Source organism: Malus sylvestris, chromosome 10, assembly GCF_916048215.2.
Source record: "Malus sylvestris chromosome 10, drMalSylv7.2, whole genome shotgun sequence".
In the NCBI taxonomy this organism is placed as follows: Eukaryota; Viridiplantae; Streptophyta; class Magnoliopsida; order Rosales; family Rosaceae; genus Malus; species Malus sylvestris.
The window spans coordinates 34,790,439-34,802,676 of record NC_062269.1 but is presented as its reverse complement, the minus strand read 5'-3'; positions in this window follow the sequence as shown (position 1 = coordinate 34,802,676).

Genomic DNA, 12,238 nt, shown 5'->3' with positions numbered 1-12,238 from the left:
AAAAGGTAAGAAATCAGAATTAAAAGGAGAAAAGGTAAGGTGATGTGCGGCAAAGAGTAGAAAATAAAGGGAATGTGTATTTGATGTCCTAGGATGCTTAGGATGCCTTCAAAGTTGATAAAACTTAGGAACATTTAGGAAAGGTCAAACCAAAGTAGGAAACCTTGGCTTAACTTTCCTATTTCAAGTAGGAATCCTTCTTGGAGTAGGAATCCTTGTTCTTCTAGGAATCCTCATGTGATTAGGAATCCATCTTCCATTAGGAATCCTTCTTGGAGTAGGAATCCTTCGTCGATTAGGAATCCTTCTTCAATTAGGAATCCTTCTTCAATTAGGAATCCTTCGTTGATTAGGAATCCTAATTTCTTCAAGTCTTCAATTCATCCATTCATTTTGCTCCAAAAGGCTCCAAATTACATCATTTTGCACACTTCGGCTTTGGAATCTGAAAACACACAAAAGTAACTTTAAACACTAAAATAGCTAACGAAACATAACATAAATGCACGAGAACAAGCCAATTAAGTCGCGTAAATATGCTCCTATCAAATTCCCCCACACTTAGCTTTTGCTAGTCCTCGAGCAAAACAAAGAAATAAAACAAAACAAAACAAATAAAACACAACCTAAACCTTCCAACATTTGCCTCAGGGATTTCCAATGCACCTGACATGTTAAAAATCGTTATTCCCCACATATTTTAGTCATCTTTACACTTAAGCACATACTTAATCATAGTTACCACTTACTAGTTCACAATTAATCAATTAAAACAATGTTTTTGATGTAGTAACATGCCTTAGAGAAATCACTCAATTCCTTACAAGATATGCACTCAATTTTCACTCAGATTTTCTAACTACACACCCTATACTAGTCATATGTGAGAAGATTGATGTAGAGATGAAAACGAACACTCACATATATGTATCACAAAGAACGCAATTTCTGGAGTTAATAAACATGTCAAGATATGATCTCATGAATTGAATGCTACTACTTAGACGCGAGAACCAATGACACCATATGCTCATTCCAAATTCAAACTCCACAAATTGAAACACATAACACTCAAGATTGAAGTCAAAGGTTGTAACGGGGCTTGGGGTGTTGGCTAACAAATGAAGGATAGGGATAACAAACGTTCTTAAAGCAATAGCAAGCAAAGTAATGAAATTGAAACTTAGAATTCACTTAGATTGCAGAAATCAACTTTTAGACATAAGGGGAAGATTCAAGCAATATTTAGGGCCGAATTCAAAGTTTTGGACCCTTTCTTCAACAAACAATACTTTGGGACTCTTTTTCACATCTTTTCAACTCCTTTTCATTCTTTTCACACACTTTTTCTTTTTCTTTTTCTTTTTCCACGAATTTCATTTTTTTTTTCTTTTCTTGCCGTGTTCTATGGCACCCAAAATACCCAAATTGAAACCTTTCCCCCACACTTGGTTTCTGCCATATATAAATCAAAAGGAATTCAATTTGAATCATGCTTTACTATGCTTCAAGAACAAGGGTAAGGATGGTCCTAATCTAGGCTAGGTGAGGTTAATGTGGGTTAACAAAGAATGAAGGCTAACAAGGCTCGACGGGGTTAAAACCTACAAAACATAATGACATAGGGGATTCACGGCTTTTTGATTATGGTGGTGGTCACTACACAACTTTATCTTGAATATGTGTTATGCAAATCAATAACATGCTTTGAATGAAATGGGCATGAGTTCTAGCATTTGGAACTAAATGATGAAACGCCTTCTAAGTAGTAACCAAGCAAAGAATAATGAGATCATGCAACGACTTAGAAAACAATAATGCACAAATTTTAACTCTCCAAATAAACATTTAGGCTCAAGTCTCACAAGGTTGTAGCGTTTGTTTGAGTTCCTTCCTTCAAGCATGTTACAAAAACTAATTTTTATCCTTTGTGATTGCATGTAAATTCATAAGCTATGACCACAACCAAGCATAAGCAAAGAGTAATTCAAACTTTCATCATGTTAATAACTTTCTTTAACAGCCATGCAATTACAAACCGAATCCTCATCATTGTGTTGGAAGGTACCCTAGACACAAACACACAAAAACGACTCAAAACACTCTTTTTAGGTTTTTCAAAACACTTTTTTTTCAAATTTTTATGTGATTTTCGGAGTTTTATGTTAACACACACCAAAACTACTTAAAAACAGCAAGGAACAAGTCTCTAAGTAATGGGTGGTACAATCCCACGAATTTGCATCAAAAATACTTAGTTGCCCCCCCCATACTTAAATCAAACATTGTCCTCAATGTTTCAAGCATAAAGTTACACAAAACACAAAGAAACCAACAAACAGCAACGTAAACAAATAAACTGGCAGATTATAAACAACAACAAAGAGAAGGGTTTTAGGAACGCAAATCTGGAATTGGAGTGATTCCTAGGGCTTCCTTTGTTGTATGCATGGGTTGCCTCCCAAGTAGCGCTTTCTTTTACGTTTTGCAGCCGGACGAATAGCTCATTCATCTCTCATTGGAACCCACGGCATGCAGTGGGATCTCCTCCACGACATGCTCAACAAAGGTCTCATACATTGCATCCTTGAACGGAAATGGATAGTGATGTTTGTTGATGGGTGCGCTGTGTTGCCTAAGGTTCACGTTCATGCGCCCACCATCGGGGATTTGCTTGGGTATCTGCACCATAGAAGGGAAACCACCTATCAACTTTAATGGGAATTGGATTTGGATTAGGTGGCTTACCTATGTGATGTGATGAAGTGGCAGCAATGTGAACATTCTTCCCCATGGTGCTTTCGGCCAATTTGAGCATTGTGAGGGCAGTGGCCGCATGGTCCTTGTACTCCACTCAAATTCCCTCGTCTTGCATGGTTGTTGATGCATCCTTTGTGCTTGGTGCTGAACGGTCTGGTCCTATCTTTTCAATTTTATCAATGGCACAACAAGAATGAACAACATTAGGAGTCTCAATAGATTCAGAAATTTTAAAACTAATCATGTCACCACCAAATGCCATAGTGACTAATCCTTTGGCCACATCAATCTTTGTTTGAGCCATTTTCATGAATGGCCTTCCAATGAGGATGGGCAATGAAGGGGCATGGTCTGATTCATCCATTTCGAGGACATAGAAATCCGCTGGGAAGATTAAATGATCAACCTACACTAAAACGTCTTCCAAAACTCCCTTTGGATAAGCGTTAGATCTATCGGCCGATTGTATGATTACACCATCATTTTTCAATGCTCCTAAGTTCATAGATGCATAAATGGAATATGGCATAACATTTATAGAAGCACCTAAATCAAGCATGGCAGATTTGAAACGGGTATTACCAATGACACATGGAATTGTGAAACTACCCGGATCTTTACATTTTGGTGGCAGCTTTCTTTGCAACATTGCGGAGACATTCTCGCTTACATGTACCACTTCTTTCTCCCGGGCACGTTTCTTTGTTGTACAAAGCTTCTTTAAACACTTGGCATACTTCGGGATTTGCTTTATGGCATCAAGGAGGGGAATGTTGACATGCACCTTTCTAAACGTCTCTAGAACATCTTTTTCTTCCTCTTCGTTCTTGGATTGCAAAAATCTGCTAGGAAAGGGGACATTCAAAGGAAAAACATTAGTAGGAATTGAATTTAACACATTCTTACCCTTATTGGACAGATTTGAAGGTTTAGGGGCCATGGACACTTGCGGTAAAGGTACTTCCACCTTTGTCGTGGGTTGATTTGATTCCTCCTCTTCCATTTGCATCATTTCATCCTCTTTGTGACCTGTTTTTGATGAAGAACCTGCTCCAACCTCCTTACCACTTCTTAAGGTGATTGCTTTGGCTGATTCAAAACCTCCCTTTGGATTCGGAATGGTAAAACTAGGAAGCCTTCCTTGGTCTCTAATCTGCCCAACAACTTCGGCAATCTGTCCCATTTGTATCTCTAGTTGGTCCACTCTTTTGTTTTGATTTTCTTGCCCCTGAGTCAAAGTGGTTAGTAACTTAACAAGTGTATCATTATCCAAAGCATTACCTGAAGTATTTGGGGCAGATTGTGGTTGGACTTGAGGGGGTGCATATGGTTTGGTGTAGAAACCCAGGGGTTATTGCCTAAAGCCTCCTTGTGGTTGGGCTTGTTGTGGCTCTCTCCATTTGAAGTTTAGATGGTCTCTCTACCCCGGATTATACGTGTTGGAGTATGGATCATGTCTTGGCTGATTTTGGCTTTGAAACCCAATGGCATTAACGCTCTCCCATCCACCATTCTCGATGAGTTGAGGACACTTTTCAGAAGCATGTCCTTGGATAGAACATACGCCACACACCATGGGTCCTTGCATCTTCATTCCATCGGCCATCTGTGAAACAATAGAAGTAAGATTAGCCAACTGAGTTTGAATATTATATGTGGAACTTACCTCATGAACTTGTTGCCATGGGGGTCCTCTTTGGCCTACACCCTCGTATTGTTGAGCGTTCAAAGCTCGATTAGCAATCAAGATTTTTGCAGCCATGGGCGTTTTGTCCACCAATGCTCCACCCGCCGAGGCATCGAGCATTTGACGTTCTAGTGGTAGGAGCCCTTCGTAGAAGTATTGCAAAAGCAACTCCTCCTTCATCTGATGCTGTGGACAAGAAGCAACAAGTGATTTAAATCGTTCATAATATGTAGGAAAAGACTCACCTTCATCTTGTTGAATTCCACTTATTTTTTTACGAAGAAGAATGATGCGAGAAGTTGGGAAAAACTTCTCCAGAAACGTCCTATTCATACTCTCCCAAGACGTAACTGTTCCGGGAGCCAACTCGTATAACCAATCATTGGCCTTGTCCATTAAAGAGAATGGAAAAGCCTTCATCTTTAAAATACTTCCGTCAACGTTAACCGGAGTCATACTTGAGCACACCACTTCAAATTCTTTCAAATGTTTGGTCGGATCCTCCATGGACAGCCCATGGAACTTTGGAATGTGGTGAAGCAAACTTGACTTAAGCTCGAACTCTTCGGTTTTACCTTGGGCAGCCATGGGATATTGGATACACAATGGTGTGGCATTATCCAAACCCGAAGCGGAAAGCTCCTTGAGTGTACGGTTATCCATGGCCATGCCTTGCTCTTCTCCACCCACTTGTGCCGTGGGATCCTCTTCTTCTTCTAGAACTTGTTCTTCAAGGTCAGGTTCCGAGCTAGGTGGGTTAGACTCTTGTTGGTTCCTCCTTCTTCTCAAAGTTCGCTTGAAATCGTCGTCGAAGTCCAAAATATGCTCACGAACAGGTTTGGAGCTTCGAGTCATGCACTAGTACCTAAAAACAAAGAAACAACATAAATCAGCAACTATGATAGAAAACAAACGAAAATAAATAATAAACAAAAAGAACGAGGGATTAGCAAAGTTGCTAATCCCCGGCAACGGCGCCAAAATTTGATGCGTAAAATAAATAAACACACAAATTAACCCTCTTGTTGACAATTGTAGTATGGATAAGTAAGGATCGTTCTTAAACCGGGGATTATGAGGGATTGCTAAAACACTCTAAACTGACTCAAATCTGTAAAACAAAGTTTAAAGTACGAAACTAGACTCAAAGAATGCAAAACTAAACTCTAAAACACTAAAACGAACCAAAAGAATCAAAACAGCAACCAAACACTCAAAACTGCCTAAAAACCACTTTCTGGGCAGTTTTGGGACTCTAACACAACTTGGACGAATTTTGGTTTCCTAATGACCTAAAACACCTAAAAACATATTCTACGACAAGTTCTAAGTAATATGACTCAAAGAAATAAGGTGGGTTTGATTTTGGACGAAATTAAGTAAAACAAAGCAAGAACAAAGTAAACAGATTTTAAGACAAAGTTAAGTAAATTGATGGGTGATAGATCAACTAGAGGGTTCTTCTCAACACATGATACACTTGCATTCAACTTTGATTTCCAATTGTTTCTTTCAATGAATTATGAATCTCAACGCCCTAGGTTAACTGTGATAGCACTTTTTTAACCTTCAAGTTTTCCTAAAGTTAGTGAATTGGATGGGAATGCACATGCAACAACTCAAAACATTCTCTAAAAGTTCCTTACGTGAAAAGCACAATAAAGATACAATCAAAGATCATTAAGCTTCATGAAAACTATAAGCATTGACGAGGCAATTGTTACTATGAAAAGCATGAAACGTTTGCCAAGAATTCACTTAACGCGATCGTTTATAAGCGACCTCCACTACTTTCAAACATAAAGTTGTAACTATTAGGTGAAACTTCCTTATGTTTTAGCTTCAAATTCCTGCATGAAAACTAAGTTGGTCATCTTAATTAACACACAAAAATAAGTCATCAATCAAACGGTTAAGCAAATTGCATTCACAATTCATGAAATAACAATTAGACGTAATCAATTCATCTTGCAAGCATAATCATGGTATTGAATAACCCCCTAGCCAAAAGGCTTAGTTCCTCATGTTCACAAAACAAAGGAAAACAGATTTATACATTGTAAATATAAGAAAGAGAACACCTAAGTATTCCAACGATTCGATGTTGAACGGCTAGAAACTTCAAGTACTTCTTCTTCCTCTCCTTTGCTGCGGCACAGGGATTATGGGCAGGTTCTTGGGTATTTGAATGATGTAGAATGGATGGAGGATGTATGGAAGTGTTTAGGGTTGATGGGTGGTGCGGCTAGGGTAGTTTTGGGTCAGAAAATATGGTGAATGGTGAAGGAATGGGGATGTTGAATATGAGGTTCAATTTCTGGCGTGAATGGGTATTTTCTAGATGAATGGGGGATGTTTGTGGCTGCACAAGGATGTTTATTTAAAGGGATTAGGAAATTAAAAACCCTAGACTATTTTGGTAAACAGAAATCAAGTCAAAAGCTTCTAGAAATAGGAAATCAAATCAAAAAATTAAAGGAAAGTGCCAAGGGGGATGCGGCAATAACATATATGTATAGGAAAAGGTATGGCACGGTTTGGGACTGAAATTGGCTAAGTTTAAATCTCCAAATCCTCCAAGAAAAGGTAAGAAATCAGAATTAAAAGGAGAAAAGGTAAGGTGATGTGCGGCAAAGACTAGAAAATAAAGGGAATGTGTATTTGATGTCCTAGGATGCTTAGGATGCCTTCAAAGTTGATAAAACTTAGGAACATTTAGGAAAGGTCAAACCAAAGTAGGAAACCTTGGCTTAACTTTCCTATTTCAAGTAGGAATCCTTCTTGGAGTAGGAATCCTTGTTCTTCTAGGAATCCTTCTTGGAGTAGGAATCCTTGTTCTTCTAGGAATCCTCAAGCTTGACAACTCAACTAGGGGAGCACTTATGCCCAACAAGAGTTAAAGTCACCAACAAAGTCTTATTGCAAGCCAACAACAACTTCAGTGCATGGCATACGAAGATCAAACTCTTCAGCCTTCTTGCATCTGTTTCAGACATTTCCCCTCTATAACAATGCAAATACTACAACTCGTAGAAAGCTTCACACACTCTTGATCAAGACAATGTGAAGCAAAACCAATTTATGGTGCCAACAAGAGCTTCATCAAAGGAGTTCAACCACAATTCTCAAAAGCTTCACACACTCTTGATCAAGATAGTGTGAAGCAAAACCAATTTATGGTGCCAACAAGAGCTTCATCAATGGAAGGCAACCACAATTCTCAAAAGCTTTACACACTCTTGATCAAGACAGTGTGAAGCAAAACCAATTTATGGTGCCAACAAGAGCTTCATCAAAGGAGTTCAACCACAATTCTCAAAAGCTTCACACACTCTTGATCAAGACAGTGTGAAGCAAAAAAAATTTATGGTGCCAACAAGAGCTTCATCAAAGGAGGACAACCACAATTCTTAAAAGCTTCACACACTCTTGATCAAGACAGTGTGAAGCAAAACCAATGTATGGCGCCAACAAAAGCTTCATCAATGAAGGGCAACTACAACTCATAGAAAGCTTCACACACTCTTGATCAATACTGTTCAAAGCAAATTCAATTTATATGGTTCGTCCAAACCTTCGACTAGTACAAGGTGTGGCTTGCATCACAATCTCTTGCTCAACAGTGTGGAAGCAAAATTTGTATATGTTGTTTCTCTCACATTTTCAAATTTCTAGTTTCCCAAAAAAAAAAGGAAATTCAACAAATTTCTAGTTTTCCAAAAAAAAAAAAGGGGGAAATTCAACAAAGCTTCATCAATGGAGAACAACTACAAATTCTCAAAAGCTTCACACTATCTTGATCAAGATAGTGTGAAGCAAAATCAATTCATGGTACCCAGTAAAGCTTCACCACAAAAGTTTCACCAACAAAAGCTTCAACTCCAAAGTTTCACCTACAAAGCTTCAACTCCAAAGCTTCACCTACAAAGTTTCACCTACAAAAGCTTCACCTACAAAGCTTCAACTCCAAAGCTTCACCTACAAAGCTTCAACTCCAAAGTTTCACCTACAAAGCTTCAACACAAAAGTTTCACCCACAATAGCTTCACCTACAAAAGTTTTACTCATAAAAACTTCACCAACAAAAGCTTGACCCACAAAAGCTTCACCTACAAAAGCTTCACCTACAAAAGCTTCACCCATAAAAGCTTCACCAACAAAAGCTTCATCCACAAAAGCTTCACCCACCACAAAAGCTTCACCTACAAAAGCTTCACCAACAAAATCTTCACCCACAAAAACTTCATTTACAAAAGCTTCACCTACAAAGCTTCAACACAAAAGCTTCACACTATCTTGATCAAGATAGTGTGAAGCAAAATCAATTCATGGTACCCAACAAAACTTCAACCTCAAAGCTTCACCTACAAAGCTTCAACACCAAAGCTTCACCTACAAAGCTTAAAATATATATATATATATATTTTTTTTTTTTCTTTCAGAAATTCGAAAATTCAAAAATTCAAAAATTCAAAAATTCGAAAATTTCGAAAATTTGAAAAAAAAAATTCAAAAAAAAAAAATTGCCTAGGCCTCCTCTTCTTTGGGCCTAACAACTTTCATAACAAATATATATAAAGAAGGAGTTTTGGGCTACCACTTAGAAAGGAAATGCCTCATTCGTCAACTCTCTCGACCGGAGACTTAAGGGACTCCTACCATATGTTACTGCACCTTGATACTTGGAAGTCTCACGACCACTCAATGACTTGGATTTTTCAAGTCTCCAACCGAGAAGTTTTCCTTACTCGGGAAATTAAGGGAGCACTACCTCAACATACATGCTTCACTCACAAAGCTTCAACATACAAGCTTCAACAAAAGAAAAAACTCAAAGAACTTAGTGAAGAAGACCTTGGTGTATTTAACACAATACGTTGAAATGAAGCAAAGCTTGTTTATTGATATCTCCGCTAAGTTACAAATATGTACATATACATGAATTAAAATAAACAAACAAGAGGGAGCCTTCACAAAGGTTGCTCAGAAGAAGTCTCAGCAGTTTGCAGAGCCCTAGAAAGAGGAGGCACCGGAGGGTGATTATTCAGAGCCTCAATACTAGGCAGAACCCCAGAAGGAGGAGGCACCGAACGTTGATCATTTGGAGCTTCATTACGCGGTACAGCCCCAGAAGACAAAGGCAATCAATGCTTTTGGAACAAACCCACAAACATATGATGATCAAGTAAAATCTGACCATCAAATTCCTGCAGCTGGTCCAGCTTCTTCTTCATGTTTGTAGCATAGTCATGTGCGAGCATGTGCAACTGTTTATTTTCATGCTTGAGCCCTCTGATCTCCTGTTTGAGACTTATCACTTCAGCCGCCAATGATTCAACTTGTCGGGTTTGAGCAAATAGGCGTTGGGCCATATTAGACACAGAACCTGCATACTGAACACTGAGAGCCAGAGAATCCTTAACAACCAACTCATCAGACCGTTTGGAAAGTAGTCTGTTATCTTTGGGAGTGAGAAGGTTCCTGGCCACCACCGCAGCAGTCATATCATTCTTCATCACAGAGTCCCCAATAGTAAAAGGACCAGTAGAGGATAAGAAGGATGGGCGCCATATGTTGTCTTGAGAATGCATGGTTGCCTCTTCACCAAAGTTCAAGTCAAAACAACGGTCGGATGGGCCAAACATTCTCAGAAATGATGAAGGATAAATGAGGTGCAATAAATATATGAAGTACAAAAATAAGGGGAAAATTCCTACAAGCAATAACTCTCTGAATGTACTTCTTGCACACAATTGGTGCCCTTATAAAAGAAAGGGCAATAGGGCCGTTGGTTCAAAAATCGAAGAGGTACCACTCTTTGGATTTTGAAGAGGCACCACTCTCCACACGCAACATCAGCTCCTCGGGTACCACAAATAACTTTGCCAAATATCTCTGACAAAGTTTAGACACATAAATTTTGAAGGTCCAGCTACCCTACTATTACCCACAAGGGTAAAGGAACAACACCACTGCTTGATAACTGGAAAGTCCCTATGTGTGTCAACCTCCGTGTTCCGTGGCAAGGCAGATTGGAAAAAAGCCCAACCTTTACTCACATTCGAGAAAACACTCCCAACAAAATTGCTTGCTCAAAAATCGAAGAGGCATCGCTCTCCGAATCTCGAGAGCCAAACTCTCAATAGGATTACTTGCTTAAAAATCAAAGAGGCACCACCTCTGAATCTCGAGAACCAAACTCCAACATGATTACTTTCTCAAAAATCAAAGAGGCACCGCTCTCCGAATCTCGAGAGCCAGACTCCCAACAGGATTACTTGCTCAAAAATCGAAGAGGCACCGCCCTCCGAATTTCGAGAGCCAGACTCCTAACAGGATTATTTTCTCAAAAATCGAAAAGGCACCACTCTCCGAATCTCAAGAGCCAGACTCCCAACATGATTGCTTTCTCAAAAATCGAAGAGGCACCGTTCTTCGAATCTCGAGAGCCAGATCCCCGACAAGATTGCTTGTTCGAAAACCGAAGAGGCACCGCTCTCCGAACTTCGAGAGCCAGATTTCCTTGGATAAAGCTTGTCTGCAATCTTCACACATAACATCAGCTTTCCAGATACCGCAGACCATTTTTTCAAAGCGCTATGACAAAGTTAAAACATGTGAAGCTTGCAGCTCCCACTACATTGTTATGACCAAGAAGGGTAAAGGAATAACATTACTACTTGTGGTTAGGGAGACTCCTATATATGTCAACCTCCATCCTCCACGGACAGGCAGACCTACAAAAATGTTCAACCTTTCCTCATATCTAAGAGGGCACTCCCAAAGAAGCCTCTCGAAATACTCAGCTTTTTCCCCCCTCCCAATAATACCTATGCAAACCAGCCACACCAGAGCAAGAGTATCTCATATCATCAGGGTCAAAAGCAAGAGTATCCCATATCATGCTTTTTCTCTGTATTTTCCTTTGCCCTCGTTCTTATCTGCAAGACAATGAGAAAGAGAGCAATCAGTCAGCACTTGGAATCAAGTTTCCAGTCAGGAACTGACTGCCTGGAACCCCTTCCCTGATTACTTAGCTGGCATTGCTCTCGAGTACTCATCTGCAACATCTTATGCTTCCAGAAAAGATACCACATATGCCTGAGGAACAGATAGGGCAAGTAAGAATGATGCAAGAAAACATGTGGAGACAAGCACAACAAAACACGTGCCAGTTCATCTATTACTTCGTCAACAGCAAAAGTATCACATATCATCAAGGTCGAACGCACTTTTGACTTGATGGACTTGTTTTGACTCTCAAATTCTTAAGTAAGCCTTATACTCTGGAGGAAACTAGAAAACCCTCCAACCCAGTTCAAGAATAAGCCTGTGGAAAGTTACTTCTTCAAAAGAAAAAGTATCTCATATCATCTCTTCTCTTTTTTCTTCTCTTTATCCTTCATGCTGCCTGCAAGATAGGGAGAATGAGAATAATCAGCCGGAACTCAAAATCAAACTTCTGATATGGGACTGATTGTTGGGAGCTCTGATTGCTTACATTGTCTGTCACCTCTTTCGGCAGATCTCCTAGCTCGGCGACTTGGGGGACTCCTACTACATGGTTTGTATCGCACTTGACCAAGCCTGAAACTATAAGTAAGCTTCAAGTGAAATTGATACATTATCTTGTGCATCTCCACCGGTTAAAGATATCATCCCTGGATGGAGGAAAAATACTTCCATAGAAGATGCCACATCTACCTATGAGACAGATAAGGTAAGTGAAAACGATATCACACTTCGGTACTTAGAAGTTTCGTGATTACTCAGTGGCTTGGATCTTGCAAG